The 21,699-nt window shown below is 49.6% G+C and overlaps 55 non-coding genes and 4 pseudogenes across 55 annotated transcripts; all 59 read left to right on the top strand.

Annotated features, from left to right (window-relative positions):
- The first annotated feature begins 152 nt into the window (after window positions 1-152).
- On the top strand, window positions 153-271 carry LOC149761379 (5S ribosomal RNA). Its single transcript, XR_016402353.1, has one exon. It is a non-coding gene; the product is annotated as a 5S ribosomal RNA (ribosomal RNA).
- A 247-nt stretch (window positions 272-518) lies between these two features.
- On the top strand, window positions 519-637 carry LOC149761378 (5S ribosomal RNA). The gene has a single exon (XR_016412649.1). It is a non-coding gene; the product is annotated as a 5S ribosomal RNA (ribosomal RNA).
- Window positions 638-882: 245 nt separating this feature from the next.
- LOC149761377 (5S ribosomal RNA) lies at window positions 883-1,001 on the top strand. The gene has a single exon (XR_016407641.1). It is a non-coding gene; the product is annotated as a 5S ribosomal RNA (ribosomal RNA).
- A 247-nt stretch (window positions 1,002-1,248) lies between these two features.
- Window positions 1,249-1,367, top strand: LOC149761376 (5S ribosomal RNA). Its single transcript, XR_016403185.1, has one exon. It is a non-coding gene; the product is annotated as a 5S ribosomal RNA (ribosomal RNA).
- A 246-nt stretch (window positions 1,368-1,613) lies between these two features.
- Window positions 1,614-1,732, top strand: LOC149761375 (5S ribosomal RNA). Its single transcript, XR_016405590.1, has one exon. It is a non-coding gene; the product is annotated as a 5S ribosomal RNA (ribosomal RNA).
- A 247-nt stretch (window positions 1,733-1,979) lies between these two features.
- LOC149761374 (5S ribosomal RNA) lies at window positions 1,980-2,098 on the top strand. Its single transcript, XR_016412110.1, has one exon. It is a non-coding gene; the product is annotated as a 5S ribosomal RNA (ribosomal RNA).
- A 248-nt stretch (window positions 2,099-2,346) lies between these two features.
- On the top strand, window positions 2,347-2,465 carry LOC149761373 (5S ribosomal RNA). The gene has a single exon (XR_016409990.1). It is a non-coding gene; the product is annotated as a 5S ribosomal RNA (ribosomal RNA).
- A 246-nt stretch (window positions 2,466-2,711) lies between these two features.
- On the top strand, window positions 2,712-2,830 carry LOC149761372 (5S ribosomal RNA). Its single transcript, XR_016404268.1, has one exon. It is a non-coding gene; the product is annotated as a 5S ribosomal RNA (ribosomal RNA).
- Window positions 2,831-3,075: 245 nt separating this feature from the next.
- LOC149761371 (5S ribosomal RNA) lies at window positions 3,076-3,194 on the top strand. Its single transcript, XR_016406650.1, has one exon. It is a non-coding gene; the product is annotated as a 5S ribosomal RNA (ribosomal RNA).
- A 246-nt stretch (window positions 3,195-3,440) lies between these two features.
- On the top strand, window positions 3,441-3,559 carry LOC149761370 (5S ribosomal RNA). The gene has a single exon (XR_016401392.1). It is a non-coding gene; the product is annotated as a 5S ribosomal RNA (ribosomal RNA).
- A 247-nt stretch (window positions 3,560-3,806) lies between these two features.
- On the top strand, window positions 3,807-3,925 carry LOC149761369 (5S ribosomal RNA). The gene has a single exon (XR_016403523.1). It is a non-coding gene; the product is annotated as a 5S ribosomal RNA (ribosomal RNA).
- A 245-nt stretch (window positions 3,926-4,170) lies between these two features.
- LOC149761368 (5S ribosomal RNA) lies at window positions 4,171-4,289 on the top strand (annotated as a pseudogene).
- A 246-nt stretch (window positions 4,290-4,535) lies between these two features.
- LOC149761367 (5S ribosomal RNA) lies at window positions 4,536-4,654 on the top strand. The gene has a single exon (XR_016400991.1). It is a non-coding gene; the product is annotated as a 5S ribosomal RNA (ribosomal RNA).
- Window positions 4,655-4,900: 246 nt separating this feature from the next.
- Window positions 4,901-5,019, top strand: LOC149761366 (5S ribosomal RNA). Its single transcript, XR_016407371.1, has one exon. It is a non-coding gene; the product is annotated as a 5S ribosomal RNA (ribosomal RNA).
- A 247-nt stretch (window positions 5,020-5,266) lies between these two features.
- Window positions 5,267-5,385, top strand: LOC149761365 (5S ribosomal RNA). Its single transcript, XR_016409989.1, has one exon. It is a non-coding gene; the product is annotated as a 5S ribosomal RNA (ribosomal RNA).
- A 246-nt stretch (window positions 5,386-5,631) lies between these two features.
- LOC149761364 (5S ribosomal RNA) lies at window positions 5,632-5,750 on the top strand. Its single transcript, XR_016409988.1, has one exon. It is a non-coding gene; the product is annotated as a 5S ribosomal RNA (ribosomal RNA).
- A 247-nt stretch (window positions 5,751-5,997) lies between these two features.
- LOC149761363 (5S ribosomal RNA) lies at window positions 5,998-6,116 on the top strand. Its single transcript, XR_016412109.1, has one exon. It is a non-coding gene; the product is annotated as a 5S ribosomal RNA (ribosomal RNA).
- A 247-nt stretch (window positions 6,117-6,363) lies between these two features.
- On the top strand, window positions 6,364-6,482 carry LOC149761362 (5S ribosomal RNA). The gene has a single exon (XR_016402797.1). It is a non-coding gene; the product is annotated as a 5S ribosomal RNA (ribosomal RNA).
- Window positions 6,483-6,728: 246 nt separating this feature from the next.
- LOC149761361 (5S ribosomal RNA) lies at window positions 6,729-6,847 on the top strand (annotated as a pseudogene).
- A 246-nt stretch (window positions 6,848-7,093) lies between these two features.
- Window positions 7,094-7,212, top strand: LOC149761360 (5S ribosomal RNA). The gene has a single exon (XR_016409987.1). It is a non-coding gene; the product is annotated as a 5S ribosomal RNA (ribosomal RNA).
- A 246-nt stretch (window positions 7,213-7,458) lies between these two features.
- On the top strand, window positions 7,459-7,577 carry LOC149761359 (5S ribosomal RNA). Its single transcript, XR_016407370.1, has one exon. It is a non-coding gene; the product is annotated as a 5S ribosomal RNA (ribosomal RNA).
- A 247-nt stretch (window positions 7,578-7,824) lies between these two features.
- Window positions 7,825-7,943, top strand: LOC149761358 (5S ribosomal RNA). Its single transcript, XR_016409986.1, has one exon. It is a non-coding gene; the product is annotated as a 5S ribosomal RNA (ribosomal RNA).
- Window positions 7,944-8,189: 246 nt separating this feature from the next.
- On the top strand, window positions 8,190-8,308 carry LOC149761357 (5S ribosomal RNA). Its single transcript, XR_016409985.1, has one exon. It is a non-coding gene; the product is annotated as a 5S ribosomal RNA (ribosomal RNA).
- Window positions 8,309-8,555: 247 nt separating this feature from the next.
- On the top strand, window positions 8,556-8,674 carry LOC149761356 (5S ribosomal RNA). Its single transcript, XR_016409984.1, has one exon. It is a non-coding gene; the product is annotated as a 5S ribosomal RNA (ribosomal RNA).
- Window positions 8,675-8,920: 246 nt separating this feature from the next.
- LOC149761355 (5S ribosomal RNA) lies at window positions 8,921-9,039 on the top strand. The gene has a single exon (XR_016409982.1). It is a non-coding gene; the product is annotated as a 5S ribosomal RNA (ribosomal RNA).
- A 246-nt stretch (window positions 9,040-9,285) lies between these two features.
- LOC149761354 (5S ribosomal RNA) lies at window positions 9,286-9,404 on the top strand. The gene has a single exon (XR_016403178.1). It is a non-coding gene; the product is annotated as a 5S ribosomal RNA (ribosomal RNA).
- A 246-nt stretch (window positions 9,405-9,650) lies between these two features.
- On the top strand, window positions 9,651-9,769 carry LOC149761353 (5S ribosomal RNA). Its single transcript, XR_016404178.1, has one exon. It is a non-coding gene; the product is annotated as a 5S ribosomal RNA (ribosomal RNA).
- A 247-nt stretch (window positions 9,770-10,016) lies between these two features.
- Window positions 10,017-10,135, top strand: LOC149761352 (5S ribosomal RNA). The gene has a single exon (XR_016409981.1). It is a non-coding gene; the product is annotated as a 5S ribosomal RNA (ribosomal RNA).
- Window positions 10,136-10,381: 246 nt separating this feature from the next.
- On the top strand, window positions 10,382-10,500 carry LOC149761351 (5S ribosomal RNA). Its single transcript, XR_016401312.1, has one exon. It is a non-coding gene; the product is annotated as a 5S ribosomal RNA (ribosomal RNA).
- A 246-nt stretch (window positions 10,501-10,746) lies between these two features.
- LOC149761350 (5S ribosomal RNA) lies at window positions 10,747-10,865 on the top strand. Its single transcript, XR_016409980.1, has one exon. It is a non-coding gene; the product is annotated as a 5S ribosomal RNA (ribosomal RNA).
- A 246-nt stretch (window positions 10,866-11,111) lies between these two features.
- Window positions 11,112-11,230, top strand: LOC149761349 (5S ribosomal RNA). The gene has a single exon (XR_016412108.1). It is a non-coding gene; the product is annotated as a 5S ribosomal RNA (ribosomal RNA).
- Window positions 11,231-11,478: 248 nt separating this feature from the next.
- Window positions 11,479-11,596, top strand: LOC149761348 (5S ribosomal RNA). The gene has a single exon (XR_016403645.1). It is a non-coding gene; the product is annotated as a 5S ribosomal RNA (ribosomal RNA).
- A 246-nt stretch (window positions 11,597-11,842) lies between these two features.
- Window positions 11,843-11,961, top strand: LOC149761347 (5S ribosomal RNA; annotated as a pseudogene).
- A 246-nt stretch (window positions 11,962-12,207) lies between these two features.
- Window positions 12,208-12,326, top strand: LOC149761346 (5S ribosomal RNA). The gene has a single exon (XR_016409979.1). It is a non-coding gene; the product is annotated as a 5S ribosomal RNA (ribosomal RNA).
- A 246-nt stretch (window positions 12,327-12,572) lies between these two features.
- Window positions 12,573-12,691, top strand: LOC149761345 (5S ribosomal RNA). The gene has a single exon (XR_016404007.1). It is a non-coding gene; the product is annotated as a 5S ribosomal RNA (ribosomal RNA).
- Window positions 12,692-12,937: 246 nt separating this feature from the next.
- On the top strand, window positions 12,938-13,056 carry LOC149761344 (5S ribosomal RNA). The gene has a single exon (XR_016412107.1). It is a non-coding gene; the product is annotated as a 5S ribosomal RNA (ribosomal RNA).
- Window positions 13,057-13,304: 248 nt separating this feature from the next.
- LOC149761343 (5S ribosomal RNA) lies at window positions 13,305-13,423 on the top strand. Its single transcript, XR_016412105.1, has one exon. It is a non-coding gene; the product is annotated as a 5S ribosomal RNA (ribosomal RNA).
- A 248-nt stretch (window positions 13,424-13,671) lies between these two features.
- On the top strand, window positions 13,672-13,790 carry LOC149761342 (5S ribosomal RNA). Its single transcript, XR_016412104.1, has one exon. It is a non-coding gene; the product is annotated as a 5S ribosomal RNA (ribosomal RNA).
- A 246-nt stretch (window positions 13,791-14,036) lies between these two features.
- On the top strand, window positions 14,037-14,155 carry LOC149761341 (5S ribosomal RNA). Its single transcript, XR_016409978.1, has one exon. It is a non-coding gene; the product is annotated as a 5S ribosomal RNA (ribosomal RNA).
- A 246-nt stretch (window positions 14,156-14,401) lies between these two features.
- LOC149761340 (5S ribosomal RNA) lies at window positions 14,402-14,520 on the top strand. Its single transcript, XR_016407368.1, has one exon. It is a non-coding gene; the product is annotated as a 5S ribosomal RNA (ribosomal RNA).
- A 247-nt stretch (window positions 14,521-14,767) lies between these two features.
- On the top strand, window positions 14,768-14,886 carry LOC149761339 (5S ribosomal RNA). Its single transcript, XR_016402783.1, has one exon. It is a non-coding gene; the product is annotated as a 5S ribosomal RNA (ribosomal RNA).
- Window positions 14,887-15,132: 246 nt separating this feature from the next.
- Window positions 15,133-15,251, top strand: LOC149761338 (5S ribosomal RNA). The gene has a single exon (XR_016403177.1). It is a non-coding gene; the product is annotated as a 5S ribosomal RNA (ribosomal RNA).
- A 246-nt stretch (window positions 15,252-15,497) lies between these two features.
- On the top strand, window positions 15,498-15,616 carry LOC149761337 (5S ribosomal RNA). Its single transcript, XR_016401590.1, has one exon. It is a non-coding gene; the product is annotated as a 5S ribosomal RNA (ribosomal RNA).
- A 248-nt stretch (window positions 15,617-15,864) lies between these two features.
- Window positions 15,865-15,983, top strand: LOC149761336 (5S ribosomal RNA). Its single transcript, XR_016405909.1, has one exon. It is a non-coding gene; the product is annotated as a 5S ribosomal RNA (ribosomal RNA).
- A 246-nt stretch (window positions 15,984-16,229) lies between these two features.
- Window positions 16,230-16,348, top strand: LOC149761335 (5S ribosomal RNA). Its single transcript, XR_016405711.1, has one exon. It is a non-coding gene; the product is annotated as a 5S ribosomal RNA (ribosomal RNA).
- Window positions 16,349-16,594: 246 nt separating this feature from the next.
- LOC149761334 (5S ribosomal RNA) lies at window positions 16,595-16,713 on the top strand. The gene has a single exon (XR_016409977.1). It is a non-coding gene; the product is annotated as a 5S ribosomal RNA (ribosomal RNA).
- A 246-nt stretch (window positions 16,714-16,959) lies between these two features.
- On the top strand, window positions 16,960-17,078 carry LOC149761333 (5S ribosomal RNA). Its single transcript, XR_016405838.1, has one exon. It is a non-coding gene; the product is annotated as a 5S ribosomal RNA (ribosomal RNA).
- Window positions 17,079-17,324: 246 nt separating this feature from the next.
- On the top strand, window positions 17,325-17,443 carry LOC149761332 (5S ribosomal RNA). The gene has a single exon (XR_016409976.1). It is a non-coding gene; the product is annotated as a 5S ribosomal RNA (ribosomal RNA).
- A 246-nt stretch (window positions 17,444-17,689) lies between these two features.
- LOC149761331 (5S ribosomal RNA) lies at window positions 17,690-17,808 on the top strand. The gene has a single exon (XR_016409975.1). It is a non-coding gene; the product is annotated as a 5S ribosomal RNA (ribosomal RNA).
- A 246-nt stretch (window positions 17,809-18,054) lies between these two features.
- LOC149761330 (5S ribosomal RNA) lies at window positions 18,055-18,173 on the top strand. Its single transcript, XR_016404177.1, has one exon. It is a non-coding gene; the product is annotated as a 5S ribosomal RNA (ribosomal RNA).
- A 247-nt stretch (window positions 18,174-18,420) lies between these two features.
- Window positions 18,421-18,539, top strand: LOC149761329 (5S ribosomal RNA). Its single transcript, XR_016409974.1, has one exon. It is a non-coding gene; the product is annotated as a 5S ribosomal RNA (ribosomal RNA).
- Window positions 18,540-18,785: 246 nt separating this feature from the next.
- Window positions 18,786-18,904, top strand: LOC149761328 (5S ribosomal RNA). The gene has a single exon (XR_016401311.1). It is a non-coding gene; the product is annotated as a 5S ribosomal RNA (ribosomal RNA).
- A 246-nt stretch (window positions 18,905-19,150) lies between these two features.
- Window positions 19,151-19,269, top strand: LOC149761327 (5S ribosomal RNA). Its single transcript, XR_016409973.1, has one exon. It is a non-coding gene; the product is annotated as a 5S ribosomal RNA (ribosomal RNA).
- A 246-nt stretch (window positions 19,270-19,515) lies between these two features.
- Window positions 19,516-19,634, top strand: LOC149761326 (5S ribosomal RNA). The gene has a single exon (XR_016412103.1). It is a non-coding gene; the product is annotated as a 5S ribosomal RNA (ribosomal RNA).
- Window positions 19,635-19,882: 248 nt separating this feature from the next.
- On the top strand, window positions 19,883-20,000 carry LOC149761325 (5S ribosomal RNA). The gene has a single exon (XR_016407852.1). It is a non-coding gene; the product is annotated as a 5S ribosomal RNA (ribosomal RNA).
- Window positions 20,001-20,246: 246 nt separating this feature from the next.
- On the top strand, window positions 20,247-20,365 carry LOC149761324 (5S ribosomal RNA; annotated as a pseudogene).
- Window positions 20,366-20,611: 246 nt separating this feature from the next.
- Window positions 20,612-20,730, top strand: LOC149761323 (5S ribosomal RNA). The gene has a single exon (XR_016409971.1). It is a non-coding gene; the product is annotated as a 5S ribosomal RNA (ribosomal RNA).
- Window positions 20,731-20,976: 246 nt separating this feature from the next.
- LOC149761322 (5S ribosomal RNA) lies at window positions 20,977-21,095 on the top strand. The gene has a single exon (XR_016404006.1). It is a non-coding gene; the product is annotated as a 5S ribosomal RNA (ribosomal RNA).
- A 246-nt stretch (window positions 21,096-21,341) lies between these two features.
- Window positions 21,342-21,460, top strand: LOC149761321 (5S ribosomal RNA). The gene has a single exon (XR_016412102.1). It is a non-coding gene; the product is annotated as a 5S ribosomal RNA (ribosomal RNA).
- The last annotated feature ends 239 nt before the right edge of the window (window positions 21,461-21,699 follow it).

Here is a 21,699-nt window from a genome sequence, read left to right as displayed (position 1 = left end):
AAAATAAACTGAGTCCGGAGACTGGCGGTGCCATGCCGCATAGCGGAACAGCGCGTTGAATCATACGCCAGAACGGCCCCGGCAGCGCGAATGTCTCGGGCCGTCGAGGTCTGCTGCTTTGTCTTAAAAGGGAGTTTCGAAGGGCATGTCTTGGGTGCGATCATACCAGCACTAATGCACCGGATCCCATCAGAACTCCGCAGTTAAGCGTGCTTGGGTGAGAGTAGTACTAGGATGGGTGACCCCCTGGGAAGTCCTCGTGTTGCACCCTTTTTATTTTTTGCCCGCTTTTTTATTTTTTGATAATATTTATTTTTAATTTTTCGGCTTTTGGCTTTTCCTCTTCGGATAATTTTTTTTCCCCGACAATAAACTGAGTCCGGAGACTGGCGGTGCCATGCCGCATAGCGGGACCAGCGCGTTGAATCCTACGCCAGAACGGCCCCGGCAGCGTGAATGTCTCGGGCCGTCGAGGTCTGCTGCTTTGTCATAAAAGGGAGTTTCGAAGGGCATGTCATGGGTGCGATCATACCAGCACTAATGCACCGGATCCCATCAGAACTCCGTAGTTAAGCGTGCTTGGGCGAGAGTAGTACTAGGATGGGTGACCCCCTGGGAAGTCCTCGTGTTGCACCCTTTTTATTTTTTGCCCGCTTTTTTATTTTTTGATAATATTTATTTTTAATTTTTCGGCTTTTGGCTTTTCCTCTTCGGATAATTTTTTTTTCCGAAAATAAACTGAGTCCGGAGACTGGCGGTGCCATGCCGCATAGCGGAACAGCGCGTTGAATCCTACGCCAGAACGGCCCCGGCAGCGCGAATGTCTCGGGCCGTCGCGGTCTGCTGCTTTGTCATAAAAGGGAGTTTCGAAGGGCATGTCATGGGTGTGATCATACCAGCACTAATGCACCGGATCCCATCATAACTCCGCAGTTAAGCGTGCTTGGGCGAGAGAAGTACTAGGATGGGTGACCCCCTGGGAAGTCCTCGTGTTGCACCCTTTTTATTTTTTGCCCGCTTTTTTATTTTTTGATAATATTTATTTTTAATTTTTTGGCTTTTGGCTTTTCCTCTTCGGATAATTTTTTTCCCCCGACAATAAACTGGGTCCGGAGACTGGCGGTGCCATGCCGCATAGCGGGACCAGCGCGTTGAATCCTACGCCAGAACGGCCCCGGCAGCGCGAATGTCTCGGGCCGCCGTGGTCTGCTGCTTTGTCATAAAAGGGAGTTTCGAAGGGCATATCATGGGTGCGATCATACCAGCACTAATGCACCGGATCCCATCAGAACTCCGCAGTTAAGCGTGCTTGGGCGAGAGTAGTACTAGAAAGGGTGACCCCCTGGGAAGTCCTCGTGTTGCACCCCTTTTATTTTTTGCCCGCATTTTTCTTTTTTGATAACATTTATTTTTAATTTTTTGGCTTTTGGCTTTTCCTCTTCGGATAATTTTTTTCCCTCGAAAATAAACTGAGTCCGGAGACTCGCGGTGCCATGCCGCATAGCGGAACAGCGCATTGAATCCTACGCCAGAACGGCCCCGGCAGCGCGAATGTCTCGGGCCGTCGAGGTCTGCTGCTTTGTCATAAAAGGGTGTTTCGATGGGCATGTCATGGGTGCGATCATACCAGCCCTAATGCACCGGATCCCATCAGAACTCCGCAGTTAAGCGTGCTTGGGCGAGAGTAGTACTAGGATGGGTGACCCCCTGGGAAGTCCTCGTCTTGCACCCCTTTTTATTTTTTGTCCACTTTTTTATTTTTTGATAATATTTATTTTTAGTTTTTCGGCTTTTGGCTTTTCCTCTTCGGATAATTTTTTTCCCCCGAAAATAAACTGAGTCCGGAGACTCGCGGTGCCATGCCGCATAGCGGAACAGCGCATTGAATCCTACGCCAGAACGGCCCCGGCAGCGCGAATGTCTCGGGCCGTCGAGGTCTGCTGCTTTGTCATAAAAGGGTGTTTCGATGGGCATGTCATGGGTGCGATCATACCAGCACTAATGCACCGGATCCCATCAGAACTCCGCAGTTAAGCGTGCTTGGGCGAGAGTAGTACTAGGATGGGTGACCCCCTGGGAAGTCCTCGTGTTGCACCCTTTTTATTTTTTTCTCCACTTTTTTATTTTTTGATAATATTTATTTTTAATTTTTCGGCTTTTGGCTTTTTCTCTTCGGATAATTTTTTTCCCCCGAAAATAAACTGAGTCCGGAGACTGGCGGTGCTATGCCGCATAGCGGGACCAGCGCGTTGAATCCTACGCCAGAACGGCCCCGGCGGCGCGAATGTCTCGGGCCGTCGAGGTCTGCTGCTTTGTCATAAAAGGGAGTTTCGATGGGCATGTCATGGGTGCGATCATACCAGCACTAATGCACCGGATCCCATCAGAACTCCGCAGTTAAGCGTGCTTGGGCGAGAGTAGTACTAGGATGGGTGACCCCCTGGGAAGTCCTCGTGTTGCACCCCTTTTATTTTTTGCCCGCTTTTTTATTTTTTGATAATATTTATTTTTAATTTGTCGGCTTTTGGCTTTTCCTCTTCGGATAATTTTTTTCCCCCGAAAATAAACTGAGTCCGGAGACTCGCGGTGCCATGCCGCATAGCGGAACAGCGCGTTGAATCCTACGCCAGAACGGCCCCGGCAGCGCGAATGCCTCGGGCCGTCGAGGTCTGCTGCTTCGTCATAAAAGGGAGTTTCGAAGGGCATGTCATGGGTGCGATCATACCAGCACTAATGCACCGGATCCGATCAGAACTCCGCAGTTAAGCGTGCTTGGGCGAGAGTAGTACTAGGATGGGTGACCCCCTGGGAAGTCCTCGTGTTGCACCCTTTTTATTTTTTGCCCGCTTTTTTATTTTTTGATAATATTTATTTTTAATTTTTCGGCTTTTGGCTTTTCCTCTTCGGATAATTTTTTTTCCCGAAAATAAACTGAGTCCGGAGACTGGCGGTGCCATGCCGCATAGCGGAACAGCGCGTTGAATCCTACGCCAGAACGGCCCCGGCAGCGCGAATGTCTCGGGCCGTCGCGGTCTGCTGCTTTGTCATTAAAGGGAGTTTCGAAGGGCATGTCATGGGTGCGATCATACCAGCACTAATGCACCGGATCCCATCATAACTCCGCAGTTAAGCGTGCTTGGGCGAGAGAAGTACTAGGATGGGTGACCCCCTGGGAAGTCCTCGTGTTGCACCCTTTTTATTTTTTGCCCGCTTTTTTATTTTTTGATAATATTTATTTTTAATTTTTTGGCTTTTGGCTTTTGCTCTTCGGATAATTTTTTCCCCCCGAAAATAAACTGAGTCCGGAGACTGGCGGTGCCATGCCGCATAGCGGAACAGCGCGTTGAATCATACGTCAGAACGGCCCCGGCAGCGCGAATGTCTCGGGCCGTCGAGGTCTGCTGCTTTGTCTTAAAAGGGAGTTTCGAAGGGCATGTCTTGGGTGCGATCATACCAGCACTAATGCACCGGATCCCATGAGAACTCCGCAGTTAAGCGTGCTTGGGCGAGAGTAGTACTAGGATGGGTGACCCCCTGGGAAGTCCTCGTGTTGCACCCTTTTTATTTTTTGCCCGCTTTTTTATTTTTTGATAATATTTATTTTTAATTTTTCGGCTTTTGGCTTTTCGTCTTCGGATAATTTTTTTTCCCCGACAATAAACTGAGTCCGGAGACTGGCGGTGCCATGCCGCATAGCGGGACCAGCGCGTTGAATCCTACGCCAGAACGGCCCCGGCAGCGTGAATGTCTCGGGCCGTCGAGGTCTGCTGCTTTGTCATAAAAGGGAGTTTCGAAGGGCATGTCATGGGTGCAATCGTACCAGCACTAATGCACCGGATCCCATCAGAACTCCGCAGTTAAGCGTGCTTGGGCGAGAGTAGTACTAGGATGGGTGACCCCCTGGGAAGTCCTCGTGTTGCACCCTTTTTATTTTTTGCCCGCTTTTTTATTTTTTGATAATATTCATTTTTAATTTTTCGGCTTTTGGCTTTTCCTCTTCGGATAATTTTTTTTCCCGAAAATAAACTGAGTCCGGAGACGGGCGGTGCCATGCCGCATAGCGGAACAGCGCGTTGAATCCTACGCCAGAACGGCCCCGGCAGCGCGAATGTCTCGGGCCGTCGCGGTCTGCTGCTTTGTCATAAAAGGGAGTTTCGAAGGGCATGTCATGGGTGCGATCATACCAGCACTAATGCACCGGATCCCATCATAACTCCGCAGTTAGGCGTGCTTGGGCGAGAGAAGTACTAGGATGGGTGACCCCCTGGGAAGTCCTCGTGTTGCACCCTTTTTATTTTTTGCCCGCTTTTTTATTTTTTGATAATATTTATTTTTAATTTTTTGGCTTTTGGCTTTTCCTCTTCGGATAATTTTTTCCCCCCGAAAATAAACTGAGTCCGGAGACTGGCGGTGCCATGCCGCATAGCGGAACAGCGCGTTGAATCCTACGCCAGAACGGCCCCGGCAGCTCGAATGTCTCGGGCCGTCGAGGTCTGCTGCTTTGTCATAAAAGGGAGTTTCGAAGGGCATGTCATGGGTGCGATCATACCAGCACTAATGCACCGGATCCCATCAGAACTCCGCAGTTAAGCGTGCTTGGGCGAGAGTAGTACTAGGATGGGTGACCCCCAGGGAAGTCCTCGTGTTGCACCCCTTTTATTTTTTGCCTGCTTTTTTATTTTTTGATAACATTTATTTTTTATTTTTCGGCTTTTGGCTTTTCCTCTTCGGATAATTTTTTTCCCCCGAAAATAAACCGAGTCCGGAGACTGGCGGTGCCATGCCGCATAGCGGAACAGCGTGTTGAATCCTACGCCAGAACGGCCCCGGCAGCGCGAATGTCTCGGGCCGTCGAGGTCTGCTACTTTGTCATAAAAGGGAGTTTCGAAGGGCATGTCTTGGGTGCGATCATACCAGCACTAATGCACCGGATCCTATCAGAACTCCGCAGTTAAGCGTGCTTGGGCGAGAGTAGTACTAGGATGGGTGACCCCCTGGGAAGTCCTCATGTTGCACCCTTTTTATTTTTTGCCCGCTTTTTTATTTTTTGATAATATTTATTTTTAATTTTTTGGCTTTTGGCTTTTCCTCTTCGGATAATTTTTTTCCCCCGACAATAAACTGGGTCCGGAGACTGGCGGTGCCATGCCGCATAGCGGGACCAGCGCGTTGAATCCTACGCCAGAACGGCCCCGGCAGCGCGAATGTCTCGGGCCGTCGAGGTCTGCTGCTTTGTCATAAAAGGGAGTTTCGAAGGGCATATCATGGGTGCGATCATACCAGCACTAATGCACCGGATCCCATCAGAACTCCGCAGTTAAGCGTGCTTGGGCGAGAGTAGTACTAGGATGGGTGACCCCCTGGGAAGTCCTCGTGTTGCACCCCTTTTATTTTTTGCCCGCTTTTTTCTTTTTTGATAACATTTATTTTTCATTTTTTGGCTTTTGGCTTTTCCTCTTCGGATAATTTTTTTCCCTCGAAAATAAACTGAGTCCGGAGACTCGCGATGCCATGCCGCATAGCGGAACAGCGCATTGAATCCTACGCCAGAACGGCCCCGGCAGCGCGAATGTCTCGGGCCGTCGAGGTCTGCTGCTTTGTCATAAAAGGGTGTTTCGATGGGCATGTCATGGGTGCGATCATACCAGCACTAATGCACCGGATCCCATCAGAACTCCGCAGTTAAGCGTGCTTGGGCGAGAGTAGTACTAGGATGGGTGACCCCCTGGGAAGTCCTCGTGTTGCACCCCTTTTATTTTTTGCCCGCTTTTTTATTTTTTGATAATATTTATTTTTAATTTTTTGGCTTTTGGCTTTTCCTCTTCGGATAATTTTTTTCCCCCGACAATAAACTGGGTCCGGAGACTGGCGGTGCCATGCCGCATAGCGGGACCAGCGCGTTGAATCCTACGCCAGAACGGCCCCGGCAGCGCGAATGTCTCGGGCCGTCGAGGTCTGCTGCTTTGTCATAAAAGGGAGTTTCGAAGGGCATATCATGGGTGCGATCATACCAGCACTAATGCACCGGATCCCATCAGAACTCCGCAGTTAAGCGTGCTTGGGCGAGAGTAGTACTAGGATGGGTGACCCCCTGGGAAGTCCTCGTGTTGCACCCTTTTTATTTTTTGCCCGCTTTTTTATTTTTTGATAATATTTATTTTTAATTTTTCGGCTTTTGGCTTTTCGTCTTCGGATAATTTTTTTTCCCCGACAATAAACTGAGTCCGGAGACTGGCGGTGCCATGCCGCATAGCGGGACCAGCGCGTTGAATCCTACGCCAGAACGGCCCCGGCAGCGTGAATGTCTCGGGCCGTCGAGGTCTGCTGCTTTGTCATAAAAGGGAGTTTCGAAGGGCATGTCATGGGTGCGATCGTACCAGCACTAATGCACCGGATCCCATCAGAACTCCGCAGTTAAGCGTGCTTGGGCGAGAGTAGTACTAGGATGGGTGACCCCCTGGGAAGTCCTCGTGTTGCACCCTTTTTATTTTTTGCCCGCTTTTTTATTTTTTGATAATATTCATTTTTAATTTTTCGGCTTTTGGCTTTTCCTCTTCGGATAATTTTTTTTTCCCGAAAATAAACTGAGTCCGGAGACGGGCGGTGCCATGCCGCATAGCGGAACAGCGCGTTGAATCCTACGCCAGAACGGCCCCGGCAGCGCGAATGTCTCGGGCCGTCGCGGTCTGCTGCTTTGTCATAAAAGGGAGTTTCGAAGGGCATGTCATGGGTGCGATCATACCAGCACTAATGCACCGGATCCCATCATAACTCCGCAGTTAGGCGTGCTTGGGCGAGAGAAGTACTAGGATGGGTGACCCCCTGGGAAGTCCTCGTGTTGCACCCTTTTTATTTTTTGCCCGCTTTTTTATTTTTTGATAATATTTATTTTTAATTTTTTGGCTTTTGGCTTTTCCTCTTCGGATAATTTTTTCCCCCCGAAAATAAACTGAGTCCGGAGACTGGCGGTGCCATGCCGCATAGCAGAACAGCGCGTTGAATCCTACGCCAGAACGGCCCCGGCAGCTCGAATGTCTCGGGCCGTCGAGGTCTGCTGCTTTGTCATAAAAGGGAGTTTCGAAGGGCATGTCATGGGTGCGATCATACCAGCACTAATGCACCGGATCCCATCAGAACTCCGCAGTTAAGCGTGCTTGGGCGAGAGTAGTACTAGGATGGGTGACCCCCTGGGAAGTCCTCGTGTTGCACCCCTTTTATTTTTTGCCTGCTTTTTTATTTTTTGATAACATTTATTTTTTATTTTTCGGCTTTTGGCTTTTCCTCTTCGGATAATTTTTTTCCCCCGAAAATAAACCGAGTCCGGAGACTGGCGGTGCCATGCCGCATAGCGGAACAGCGTGTTGAATCCTACGCCAGAACGGCCCCGGCAGCGCGAATGTCTCGGGCCGTCGAGGTCTGCTACTTTGTCATAAAAGGGAGTTTCGAAGGGCATGTCTTGGGTGCGATCATACCAGCACTAATGCACCGGATCCTATCAGAACTCCGCAGTTAAGCGTGCTTGGGCGAGAGTAGTACTAGGATGGGTGACCCCCTGGGAAGTCCTCATGTTGCACCCTTTTTATTTTTTGCCCGCTTTTTTATTTTTTGATAATATTTATTTTTAATTTTTTGGCTTTTGGCTTTTCCTCTTCGGATAATTTTTTTCCCCCGACAATAAACTGGGTCCGGAGACTGGCGGTGCCATGCCGCATAGCGGGACCAGCGCGTTGAATCCTACGCCAGAACGGCCCCGGCAGCGCGAATGTCTCGGGCCGTCGAGGTCTGCTGCTTTGTCATAAAAGGGAGTTTCGAAGGGCATATCATGGGTGCGATCATACCAGCACTAATGCACCGGATCCCATCAGAACTCCGCAGTTAAGCGTGCTTGGGCGAGAGTAGTACTAGGATGGGTGACCCCCTGGGAAGTCCTCGTGTTGCACCCCTTTTATTTTTTGCCCGCTTTTTTCTTTTTTGATAACATTTATTTTTCATTTTTTGGCTTTTGGCTTTTCCTCTTCGGATAATTTTTTTCCCTCGAAAATAAACTGAGTCCGGAGACTCGCGATGCCATGCCGCATAGCGGAACAGCGCATTGAATCCTACGCCAGAACGGCCCCGGCAGCGCGAATGTCTCGGGCCGTCGAGGTCTGCTGCTTTGTCATAAAAGGGTGTTTCGATGGGCATGTCATGGGTGCGATCATACCAGCACTAATGCACCGGATCCCATCAGAACTCCGCAGTTAAGCGTGCTTGGGCGAGAGTAGTACTAGGATGGGTGACCCCCTGGGAAGTCCTCGTGTTGCACCCCTTTTATTTTTTGCCCGCTTTTTTATTTTTTGATAATATTTATTTTTAATTTTTTGGCTTTTGGCTTTTCCTCTTCGGATAATTTTTTTCCCCCGACAATAAACTGGGTCCGGAGACTGGCGGTGCCATGCCGCATAGCGGGACCAGCGCGTTGAATCCTACGCCAGAACGGCCCCGGCAGCGCGAATGTCTCGGGCCGTCGAGGTCTGCTGCTTTGTCATAAAAGGGAGTTTCGAAGGGCATATCATGGGTGCGATCATACCAGCACTAATGCACCGGATCCCATCAGAACTCCGCAGTTAAGCGTGCTTGGGCGAGAGTAGTACTAGGATGGGTGACCCCCTGGGAAGTCCTCGTGTTGCACCCCTTTTATTTTTTGCCCGCTTTTTTCTTTTTTGATAACATTTATTTTTCATTTTTTGGCTTTTGGCTTTTCCTCTTCGGATAATTTTTTTCCCTCGAAAATAAACTGAGTCCGGAGACTCGCGATGCCATGCCGCATAGCGGAACAGCGCATTGAATCCTACGCCAGAACGGCCCCGGCAGCGCGAATGTCTCGGGCCGTCGAGGTCTGCTGCTTTGTCATAAAAGGGTGTTTCGATGGGCATGTCATGGGTGCGATCATACCAGCACTAATGCACCGGATCCCATCAGAACTCCGCAGTTAAGCGTGCTTGGGCGAGAGTAGTACTAGGATGGGTGACCCCCTGGGAAGTCCTCGTGTTGCACCCCTTTTATTTTTTGCCCGCTTTTTTATTTTTTGATAATATTTATTTTTAATTTTTCGGCTTTTGGCTTTTCCACTTCGGATAATTTTTTTCCCTCGAAAATAAACTGAGTCCGGAGGCTCGCGGTGCCATGCCGCATAGCGGAACAGCGCGTTGAATCCTACGCCAGAACGGCCCCGGCAGCGCGAATGTCTCGGGCCGTCGAGGTCTGCTGCTTTGTCATAAAAGGGAGTTTCGAAGGGCATGTCATGGGTGCGATCATACCAGCACTAATGCACCGGATCCTATCAGAACTCCGCAGTTAAGCGTGCTTGGGCGAGAGTAGTACTAGGATGGGTGACCCCCTGGGAAGTCCTCGTGTTGCACCCCTTTTATTTTTTGCCCGCTTTTTTATTTTTTGATAATATTTATTTTTAATTTTTCGGCTTTTGGCTTTTCCTCTTCGGATAATTTTTTTCCCCAGAAAATAAACTGAGTCCGGAGACTCGCGGTGCCATGCCGCATAGCGGAACAGCGCGTTGAATCCTACGCCAGAACGGCCCCGGCAGCGCGAATGTCTCGGGCCGTCGAGGTCTGCTGCTTTGTCATAAAAGGGAGTTTCGAAGGGCATGTCATGGGTGCGATCATACCAGCACTAATGCACCGGATCCCATCAGAACTCCGCAGTTAAGCGTGCTTGGGCGAGAGTAGTACTAGGATGGGTGACCCCCTGGGAAGTCCTCATGTTGCACCCTTTTTATTTTTTGCCCGCTTTTTTATTTTTTGATAATATTTATTTTTAATTTTTTGGCTTTTGGCTTTTCCTCTTCGGATAATTTTTTTCCCCCGACAATAAACTGGGTCCGGAGACTGGCGGTGCCATGCCGCATAGCGGGACCAGCGCGTTGAATCCTACGCCAGAACGGCCCCGGCAGCGCGAATGTCTCGGGCCGTCGAGGTCTGCTGCTTTGTCATAAAAGGGAGTTTCGAAGGGCATATCATGGGTGCGATCATACCAGCACTAATGCACCGGATCCCATCAGAACTCCGCAGTTAAGCGTGCTTGGGCGAGAGTAGTACTAGGATGGGTGACCCCCTGGGAAGTCCTCGTGTTGCACCCCTTTTATTTTTTGCCCGCTTTTTTCTTTTTTGATAACATTTATTTTTCATTTTTTGGCTTTTGGCTTTTCCTCTTCGGATAATTTTTTTCCCTCGAAAATAAACTGAGTCCGGAGACTCGCGATGCCATGCCGCATAGCGGAACAGCGCATTGAATCCTACGCCAGAACGGCCCCGGCAGCGCGAATGTCTCGGGCCGTCGAGGTCTGCTGCTTTGTCATAAAAGGGTGTTTCGATGGGCATGTCATGGGTGCGATCATACCAGCACTAATGCACCGGATCCCATCAGAACTCCGCCGTTAAGCGTGCTTGGGCGAGAGTAGTACTAGGATGGGTGACCCCCTGGGAAGTCCTCGTGTTGCACCCCTTTTATTTTTTGCCCGCTTTTTTATTTTTTGATAATATTTATTTTTAATTTTTCGGCTTTTGGCTTTTCCACTTCGGATAATTTTTTTCCCTCGAAAATAAACTGAGTCCGGAGGCTCGCGGTGCCATGCCGCATAGCGGAACAGCGCGTTGAATCCTACGCCAGAACGGCCCCGGCAGCGCGAATGTCTCGGGCCGTCGAGGTCTGCTGCTTTGTCATAAAAGGGAGTTTCGAAGGGCATGTCATGGGTGCGATCATACCAGCACTAATGCACCGGATCCCATCAGAACTCCGCAGTTAAGCGTGCTTGGGCGAGAGTAGTACTAGGATGGGTGACCCCCTGGGAAGTCCTCGTGTTGCACCCCTTTTATTTTTTGCCCGCTTTTTTATTTTTTGATAATATTTATTTTTAATTTTTCGGCTTTTGGCTTTTCCTCTTCGGATAATTTTTTTCCCCAGAAAATAAACTGAGTCCGGAGACTCGCGGTGCCATGCCGCATAGCGGAACAGCACGTTGAATCCTACGCCAGAACGGCCCCGGCAGCGCGAATGTCTCGGGCCGTCGAGGTCTGCTGCTTTGTCATAAAAGGGAGTTTCGAAGGGCATGTCATGGGTGCGATCATACCAGCACTAATGCACCGGATCCCATCAGAACTCCGCAGTTAAGCGTGCTTGGGCGAGAGTAGTACTAGGATGGGTGACCCCCTGGGAAGTCCTCGTGTTGCACCCTTTTTATTTTTTTCTCCACTTTTTTATTTTTTGATAATATTTATTTTTAATTTTTCGGCTTTTGGCTTTTCCTCTTCGGATATTTTTTTTCCCCCGAAAATAAACTGAGTCCGGAGACTGGCGGTGCCATGCCGCATAGCGGGAATAGCGCGTTGAATCCTACGCCAGAACGGCCCCGGCGGCGCGAATGTCTCGGGCCGTCGAGGTCTGCTGCTTTGTCATAAAAGGGAGTTTCGATGGGCATGTCATGGGTGCGATCATACCAGCACTAATGCACCGGATCCCATCAGAACTCCGCAGTTAAGCGTGCTTGGGCGAGAGTAGTACTAGGATGGGTGACCCCTGGGAAGTCCTCGTGTTGCACCCCTTTTATTTTTTGCCCGCTTTTTTATTTTTTGATAATATTTATTTTTAATTTTTCGGCTTTTGGCTTTTCCTCTTCGGATAATTTTTTTCCCCCGAAAATAAACTGAGTCCGGAGACTCGCGGTGCCATGCCGCATAGCTGTACAGCGCGTTGAATCCTACGCCAGAACGGCCCCGGCAGCGCGAATGTCTCGGGCCGTCGCGGTCTGCTGCTTTGTCATAAAAGGGAGTTTCGAAGGGCATGTCATGGGTGCGATCATACCAGCACTAATGCACCGGATCCCATCATAACTCCGCAGTTAGGCGTGCTTGGGCGAGAGAAGTACTAGGATGGGTGACCCCCTGGGAAGTCCTCGTGTTGCACCCTTTTTATTTTTTGCCCGCTTTTTTATTTTTTGATAATATTTATTTTTAATTTTTTGGCTTTTGGCTTTTCCTCTTCGGATAATTTTTTCCCCCCGAAAATAAACTGAGTCCGGAGACTGGCGGTGCCATGCCGCATAGCGGAACAGCGCGTTGAATCCTACGCCAGAACGGCCCCGGCAGCGCGAATGTCTCGGGCCGTCGAGGTCTGCTGCTTTGTCATAAAAGGGTGTTTCGATGGGCATGTCATGGGTGCGATCATACCAGCACTAATGCACCGGATCCCATCAGAACTCCGCAGTTAAGCGTGCTTGGGCGAGAGTAGTACTAGGATGGGTGACCCCCTGGGAAGTCCTCGTGTTGCACCCCTTTTATTTTTTGCCCGCTTTTTTATTTTTTGATAATATTTATTTTTAATTTTTCGGCTTTTGGCTTTTCCACTTCGGATAATTTTTTTCCCTCGAAAATAAACTGAGTCCGGAGGCTCGCGGTGCCATGCCGCATAGCGGAACAGCGCGTTGAATCCTACGCCAGAACGGCCCCGGCAGCGCGAATGTCTCGGGCCGTCGAGGTCTGCTGCTTTGTCATAAAAGGGAGTTTCGAAGGGCATGTCATGGGTGCGATCATACCAGCACTAATGCACCGGATCCCATCAGAACTCCGCAGTTATGCGTGCTTGGGCGAGAGTAGTACTAGGATGGGTGACCCCCTGGGAAGTCCTCGTGTTGCACCCCTTTTATTTTTTGCCCGCTTTTTTATTTTTTGATAATATTTATTTTTAATTTTTCGGCTTTTGGCTTTTCCTCTTCGGATAATTTTTTTCCCCAGAAAATAAACTGAGTCCGGAGACTCGCGGTGCCATGCCGCATAGCGGAACAGCACGTTGAATCCTACGCCAGAACGGCCCCGGCAGCGCGAATGTCTCGGGCCGTCGAGGTCTGCTGCTTTGTCATAAAAGGGAGTTTCGAAGGGCATGTCATGGGTGCGATCATACCAGCACTAATGCACCGGATCCCATCAGAACTCCGCAGTTAAGCGTGCTTGGGCGAGAGTAGTACTAGGATGGGTGACCCCCTGGGAAGTCCTCGTGTTGCACCCTTTTTATTTTTTTCTCCACTTTTTTATTTTTTGATAATATTTATTTTTAATTTTTCGGCTTTTGGCTTTTCCTCTTCGGATATTTTTTTTCCCCCGAAAATAAACTGAGTCCGGAGACTGGCGGTGCCATGCCGCATAGCGGGAATAGCGCGTTGAATCCTACGCCAGAACGGCCCCGGCGGCGCGAATGTCTCGGGCCGTCGAGGTCTGCTGCTTTGTCATAAAAGGGAGTTTCGATGGGCATGTCATGGGTGCGATCATACCAGCACTAATGCACCGGATCCCATCAGAACTCCGCAGTTAAGCGTGCTTGGGCGAGAGTAGTACTAGGATGGGTGACCCCCTGGGAAGTCCTCGTGTTGCACCCTTTTTATTTTTTTCTCCACTTTTTTATTTTTTGATAATATTTATTTTTAATTTTTCGGCTTTTGGCTTTTCCTCTTCGGATATTTTTTTTCCCCCGAAAATAAACTGAGTCCGGAGACTGGCGGTGCCATGCCGCATAGCGGGAATAGCGCGTTGAATCCTACGCCAGAACGGCCCCGGCGGCGCGAATGTCTCGGGCCGTCGAGGTCTGCTGCTTTGTCATAAAAGGGAGTTTCGATGGGCATGTCATGGGTGCGATCATACCAGCACTAATGCACCGGATCCCATCAGAACTCCGCAGTTAAGCGTGCTTGGGCGAGAGTAGTACTAGGATGGGTGACCCCCTGGGAAGTCCTCGTGTTGCACCCTTTTTGTTTTTTGCCCGCTTTTTTATTTTTTGATAATATTTATTTTTAATTTTTTGGCTTTTGGCTTTTCCTCTTCGGATAATTTTTTGCCCCCGAAAATAAACTGAGTCCGGAGACTGGCGGTGCCATGCCGCATAGCGGAACAGCGCGTTGAATCCTACGCCAGAACGGCCCCGGCAGCGCGAATGTCTCGGGCCGTCGAGGTCTGCTGCTTTGTCATAAAAGGGAGTTTCGAAGGGCATGTCATGGGTGCGATCATACCAGCACTAATGCACCGGATCCCATCAGAACTCCGCAGTTAAGCGTGCTTGGGCGAGAGTAGTACTAGGATGGGTGACCCCCTGGGAAGTCCTCGTGTTGCACCCCTTTTATTTTTTGCCCGCTTTTTTATTTTTTGATAACATTTATTTTTTATTTTTCGGCTTTTGGCTTTTTCTCTTCGGATAATTTTTTTCCCCCGAAAATAAACTGAGTCCGGAGACTGGCGGCGCCATGCCGCATAGCGGAACAGCGTGTTGAATCCTACGCCAGAATGGCCCCGGCAGCGCGAATGTCTCGGGCCGTCGAGATCTGCTGCTTTGTCATAAAAGGGAGTTTCGAAGGGCATGTCTTGGGTGCGATCATACCAGCACTAATGCACCGGATCCTATCAGAACTCCGCAGTTAAGCGTGCTTGGGCGAGAGTAGTACTAGGATGGGTGACCCCCTGGGAAGTCCTCATGTTGCACCCTTTTTATTTTTTGCCCGCTTTTTTATTTTTTGATAATATTTATTTTTAATTTTTTGGCTTTTGGCTTTTCCTCTTAGGATAATTTTTTTCCCCCGACAATAAACTGAGTCCGGAGACTGGCGGTGCCATGCCGCAGAGCGGGACTAGCGCGTTGAATCCTACGCCAGAACGGCCCCGGCAGCGCGAATGTCTCGGGCCGTCGAGGTCTGCTGCTTTGTCATAAAAGGGAGTTTCGAAGGGCATATCATGGGTGCGATCATACCAGCACTAATGCACCGGATCCCATCAGAACTCCGCAGTTAAGCGTGCTTGGGCGAGAGTAGTACTAGGATGGGTGACCCCATTGGAAGTCCTCGTGTTGCACCCCTTTTATTTTTTGCCCGCTTTTTTCTTTTTTGATAACATTTATCTTTAATTGTTTGGCTTTTGGCTTTTCCTCTTCGGATAATTTTTTTCCCTCGAAAATAAACTGAGTCCGGAGACTCGCGGTGCCATGCCGCATAGCGGAACAGCGCATTGAATCCTACGCCAGAACGGCCCCGGCAGCGCGAATGTCTCGGGCCGTCGAGGTCTGCTGCTTTGTCATAAAAGGGTGTTTCGATGGGCATGTCATGGGTGCGATCATACCAGCACTAATGCACCGGATCCTATCAGAACTCCGCAGTTAAGCGTGCTTGGGCGAGAGTAGTACTAGGATGGGTGACCCCCTGGGAAGTCCTCGTGTTGCACCCCTTTTATTTTTTGCCCGCTTTTTTATTTTTTGATAATATTTATTTTTAATTTTTCGGCTTTTGGCTTTTCCTCTTCGGATAATTTTTTTCCCCCGAAAATAAACTGAGTCCGGAGACTCGCGGTGCCATGCCGCATAGCGGAACAGCGCGTTGAATCCTACGCCAGAACGGCCCCGGCAGCGCGAATGTCTCGGGCCGTCGAGGTCTGCTGCTTTGTCATAAAAGGGAGTTTCGAAGGGCATGTCATGGGTGCGATCATACTAGCACTAATGCACCGGATCCCATCAGAACTCCGCAGTTAAGCGTGCTTGGGCGAGAGTAGTACTAGGATGGGTGACCCCCTGGGAAGTCCTCGTGTTGCACCCTTTTTATTTTTTTCTCCACTTTTTTATTTTTTGATAATATTTATTTTTAATTTTTCGGCTTTTGGCTTTTCCTCTTCGGATAATTTTTTTCCCCCGAAAATAAACTGAGTCCGGAGACTGGCGGTGCCATGCCGCATAGCGGGACCAGCGCGTTGAATCCTACGCCAGAACGGCCCCGGCGGCGCGAATGTCTCGGGCCGTCGAGGTCTGCTGCTTTGTCATAAAAGGGAGTTTCGATGGGCATGTCATGGGTGCGATCATACCAGCACTAATGCACCGGATCCCATCATAACTCCGCAGTTAAGCGTGCTTGGGCGAGAGTAGTACTAGGATGGGTGACCCCCTGGGAAGTCCTCGTGTTGCACCCCTTTTAATTTTTGCCCGCTTTTTTATTTTTTGATAATATTTATTTTTAATTTTTCGGCTTTTGGCTTTTCCTCTTCGGATAATTTTTTTTCCCCGAAAATAAACTGAGTCCGGAGACTCGCGGTGCCATGCCGCATAGCGGAACAGCGCGTTGAATCCTACACCAGAACGGCCCCGGCAGCGCGAATGCCTCGGGCCGTCGAGGTCTGCTGCTTTGTCATAAAAGGGAGTTTCGAAGGGCATGTCATGGGTGCGATCATACCAGCACTAATGCGCCGGATCCGATCAGAACTCCGCAGTTAAGCGTGCTTGGGCGAGAGTAGTACTAGGATGGGTGACCCCCTGGGAAGTCCTCGTGTTGCACCCTTTTTATTTTTTGCCCGCTTTTTTATTTTTTGATAATATTTATTTTTAATTTTTTGGCTTTTGGCTTTTCCTCTTCGGATAATTTTTTCCCCCCGAAAATAAACTGAGTCCGGAGACTGGCGGTGCCATGCCGCATAGCGGAACAGCGCGTTGAATCCTACGCCAGAATGGCCCCGGCAGCGCGAATGTCTCGGGCCGTCAAGGTCTGCTGCTTTGTCATAAAAGGGAGTTTCGAAGGGCATGTCATGGGTGCGATCATACCAGCACTAATGCACCGGATCCCATCAGAACTCCGCAGTTAAGCGTGCTTGGGCGAGAGTAGTACTAGGATGGGTGACCCCCTGGGAAGTCCTCGTGTTGCACCCCTTTTATTTTTTGCCCGCTTTTTTATTTTTTGACAACATTTATTTTTTATTTTTCGGCTTTTGGCTTTTCCTCTTCGGATAATTTTTTTCCCCCGAAAATAAACTGAGTCCGGAGACTGGCGGTGCCATGCCGCATAGCGGAAGAGCGTGTTGAATCCTACGCCAGAACGGCCCCGGCAGCGCGAATGTCTCGGGCCGTCGAGGTCTGCTGCTTTGTCATAAAAGGGAGTTTCGAAGGGCATGTCTTGGGTGCAATCATACCAGCACTAATGCACCGGATCCTATCAGAACTCCGCAGTTAAGCGTGCTTGGGCGAGAGTTGTACTAGGATGGGTGACCCCCTGGGAAGTCCTCGTGTTGCACCCCTTTTATTTTTTGCCCGCTTTTTTATTTTTTGATAATATTTATTTTTAATTTTTCGGCTTTTGGCTTTTCCACTTCGGATAATTTTTTTTCCTCGAAAATAAACTGAGTCCGGAGGCTCGCGGTGCCATGCCGCATAGCGGAACAGCGCGTTGAATCCTACGCCAGAACGGCCCCGGCAGCGCGAATGTCTCGGGCCGTCGAGGTCTGCTGCTTTGTCATAAAAGGGTGTTTCGATGGGCATGTCATGGGTGCGATCATACCAGCACTAATGCACCGGATCCCATCAGAACTCCGCAGTTAAGCGTGCTTGGGCGAGAGTAGTACTAGGATGGGTGACCCCCTGGGAAGTCCTCGTGTTGCACCCCTTTTATTTTTTGCCCGCTTTTTTATTTTTTGATAATATTTATTTTTAATTTTTCGGCTTTTGGCTTTTCCACTTCGGATAATTTTTTTCCCTCGAAAATAAACTGAGTCCGGAGGCTCGCGGTGCCATGCCGCATAGCGGAACAGCGCGTTGAATCCTACGCCAGAACGGCCCCGGCAGCGCGAATGTCTCGGGCCGTCGAGGTCTGCTGCTTTGTCATAAAAGGGAGTTTCGAAGGGCATGTCATGGGTGCGATCATACCAGCACTAATGCACCGGATCCCATCAGAACTCCGCAGTTAAGCGTGCTTGGGCGAGAGTAGTACTAGGATGGGTGACCCCCTGGGAAGTCCTCGTGTTGCACCCCTTTTATTTTTTGCCCGCTTTTTTATTTTTTGATAATATTTATTTTTAATTTTTCGGCTTTTGGCTTTTCCTCTTCGGATAATTTTTTTCCCCAGAAAATAAACTGAGTCCGGAGACTCGCGGTGCCATGCCGCATAGCGGAACAGCGCGTTGAATCCTACGCCAGAACGGCCCCGGCAGCGCGAATGTCTCGGGCCGTCGAGGTCTGCTGCTTTGTCATAAAAGGGAGTTTCGAAGGGCATGTCATGGGTGCGATCATACCAGCACTAATGCACCGGATCCCATCAGAACTCCGCAGTTAAGCGTGCTTGGGCGAGAGTAGTACTAGGATGGGTGACCCCCTGGGAAGTCCTCATGTTGCACCCTTTTTATTTTTTGCCCGCTTTTTTATTTTTTGATAATATTTATTTTTAATTTTTTGGCTTTTGGCTTTTCCTCTTCGGATAATTTTTTTCCCCCGACAATAAACTGGGTCCGGAGACTGGCGGTGCCATGCCGCATAGCGGGACCAGCGCGTTGAATCCTACGCCAGAACGGCCCCGGCAGCGCGAATGTCTCGGGCCGTCGAGGTCTGCTGCTTTGTCATAAAAGGGAGTTTCGAAGGGCATATCATGGGTGCGATCATACCAGCACTAATGCACCGGATCCCATCAGAACTCCGCAGTTAAGCGTGCTTGGGCGAGAGTAGTACTAGGATGGGTGACCCCCTGGGAAGTCCTCGTGTTGCACCCCTTTTATTTTTTGCCCGCTTTTTTCTTTTTTGATAACATTTATTTTTCATTTTTTGGCTTTTGGCTTTTCCTCTTCGGATAATTTTTTTCCCTCGAAAATAAACTGAGTCCGGAGACTCGCGATGCCATGCCGCATAGCGGAACAGCGCATTGAATCCTACGCCAGAACGGCCCCGGCAGCGCGAATGTCTCGGGCCGTCGAGGTCTGCTGCTTTGTCATAAAAGGGTGTTTCGATGGGCATGTCATGGGTGCGATCATACCAGCACTAATGCACCGGATCCCATCAGAACTCCGCCGTTAAGCGTGCTTGGGCGAGAGTAGTACTAGGATGGGTGACCCCCTGGGAAGTCCTCGTGTTGCACCCCTTTTATTTTTTGCCCGCTTTTTTATTTTTTGATAATATTTATTTTTAATTTTTCGGCTTTTGGCTTTTCCACTTCGGATAATTTTTTTCCCTCGAAAATAAACTGAGTCCGGAGGCTCGCGGTGCCATGCCGCATAGCGGAACAGCGCGTTGAATCCTACGCCAGAACGGCCCCGGCAGCGCGAATGTCTCGGGCCGTCGAGGTCTGCTGCTTTGTCATAAAAGGGAGTTTCGAAGGGCATGTCATGGGTGCGATCATACCAGCACTAATGCACCGGATCCCATCAGAACTCCGCAGTTAAGCGTGCTTGGGCGAGAGTAGTACTAGGATGGGTGACCCCCTGGGAAGTCCTCGTGTTGCACCCCTTTTATTTTTTGCCCGCTTTTTTATTTTTTGATAATATTTATTTTTAATTTTTCGGCTTTTGGCTTTTCCTCTTCGGATAATTTTTTTTCCCAGAAAATAAACTGAGTCCGGAGACTCGCGGTGCCATGCCGCATAGCGGAACAGCACGTTGAATCCTACGCCAGAACGGCCCCGGCAGCGCGAATGTCTCGGGCCGTCGAGGTCTGCTGCTTTGTCATAAAAGGGAGTTTCGAAGGGCATGTCATGGGTGCGATCATACCAGCACTAATGCACCGGATCCCATCAGAACTCCGCAGTTAAGCGTGCTTGGGCGAGAGTAGTACTAGGATGGGTGACCCCCTGGGAAGTCCTCGTGTTGCACCCTTTTTATTTTTTTCTCCACTTTTTTATTTTTTGATAATATTTATTTTTAATTTTTCGGCTTTTGGCTTTTCCTCTTCGGATATTTTTTTTCCCCCGAAAATAAACTGAGTCCGGAGACTGGCGGTGCCATGCCGCATAGCGGGAATAGCGCGTTGAATCCTACGCCAGAACGGCCCCGGCGGCGCGAATGTCTCGGGCCGTCGAGGTCTGCTGCTTTGTCATAAAAGGGAGTTTCGATGGGCATGTCATGGGTGCGATCATACCAGCACTAATGCACCGGATCCCATCAGAAGTCCGCAGTTAAGCGTGCTTGGGCGAGAGTAGTACTAGGATGGGTGACCCCTGGGAAGTCCTCGTGTTGCACCCCTTTTATTTTTTGCCCGCTTTTTTATTTTTTGATAATATTTATTTTTAATTTTTCGGCTTTTGGCTTTTCCTCTTCGGATAATTTTTTTCCCCCGAAAATAAACTGAGTCCGGAGACTCGCGGTGCCATGCCGCATAGCGGAACAGCGCGTTGAATCCTACGCCAGAACGGCCCCGGCAGCGCGAATGTCTCGGGCCGTCGCGGTCTGCTGCTTTGTCATAAAAGGGAGTTTCGAAGGGCATGTCATGGGTGCGATCATACCAGCACTAATGCACCGGATCCCATCATAACTCCGCAGTTAGGCGTGCTTGGGCGAGAGAAGTACTAGGATGGGTGACCCCCTGGGAAGTCCTCGTGTTGCACCCTTTTTATTTTTTGCCCGCTTTTTTATTTTTTGATAATATTTATTTTTAATTTTTTGGCTTTTGGCTTTTCCTCTTCGGATAATTTTTTCCCCCCGAAAATAAACTGAGTCCGGAGACTGGCGGTGCCATGCCGCATAGCGGAACAGCGCGTTGAATCCAACGCCAGAACGGCCCCGGCAGCGCGAATGTCTCGGGCCGTCGAGGTCTGCTGCTTTGTCATAAAAGGGTGTTTCGATGGGCATGTCATGGGTGCGATCATACCAGCACTAATGCACCGGATCCCATCAGAACTCCGCAGTTAAGCGTGCTTGGGCGAGAGTAGTACTAGGATGGGTGACCCCCTGGGAAGTCCTCGTGTTGCACCCCTTTTATTTTTTGCCCGCTTTTTTATTTTTTGATAATATTTATTTTTAATTTTTCGGCTTTTGGCTTTTCCACTTCGGATAATTTTTTTCCCTCGAAAATAAACTGAGTCCGGAGGCTCGCGGTGCCATGCCGCATAGCGGAACAGCGCGTTGAATCCTACGCCAGAACGGCCCCGGCAGCGCGAATGTCTCGGGCCGTCGAGGTCTGCTGCTTTGTCATAAAAGGGAGTTTCGAAGGGCATGTCATGGGTGCGATCATACCAGCACTAATGCACCGGATCCCATCAGAACTCCGCAGTTATGCGTGCTTGGGCGAGAGTAGTACTAGGATGGGTGACCCCCTGGGAAGTCCTCGTGTTGCACCCCTTTTATTTTTTGCCCGCTTTTTTATTTTTTGATAATATTTATTTTTAATTTTTCGGCTTTTGGCTTTTCCTCTTCGGATAATTTTTTTCCCCAGAAAATAAACTGAGTCCGGAGACTCGCGGTGCCATGCCGCATAGCGGAACAGCACGTTGAATCCTACGCCAGAACGGCCCCGGCAGCGCGAATGTCTCGGGCCGTCGAGGTCTGCTGCTTTGTCATAAAAGGGAGTTTCGAAGGGCATGTCATGGGTGCGATCATACCAGCACTAATGCACCGGATCCCATCAGAACTCCGCAGTTAAGCGTGCTTGGGCGAGAGTAGTACTAGGATGGGTGACCCCCTGGGAAGTCCTCGTGTTGCACCCTTTTTATTTTTTTCTCCACTTTTTTATTTTTTGATAATATTTATTTTTAATTTTTCGGCTTTTGGCTTTTCCTCTTCGGATATTTTTTTTCCCCCGAAAATAAACTGAGTCCGGAGACTGGCGGTGCCATGCCGCATAGCGGGAATAGCGCGTTGAATCCTACGCCAGAACGGCCCCGGCGGCGCGAATGTCTCGGGCCGTCGAGGTCTGCTGCTTTGTCATAAAAGGGAGTTTCGATGG

This window comes from Phoenix dactylifera, chromosome 4 (assembly GCF_051530095.1).
Source record: "Phoenix dactylifera cultivar Ajwa chromosome 4, Ajwa_hap1_PhDact_Kaust_v1.1, whole genome shotgun sequence".
NCBI classification, from domain to species: Eukaryota; Viridiplantae; Streptophyta; class Magnoliopsida; order Arecales; family Arecaceae; genus Phoenix; species Phoenix dactylifera.
This window is presented reverse-complemented; position numbering and strand designations above follow the sequence as displayed.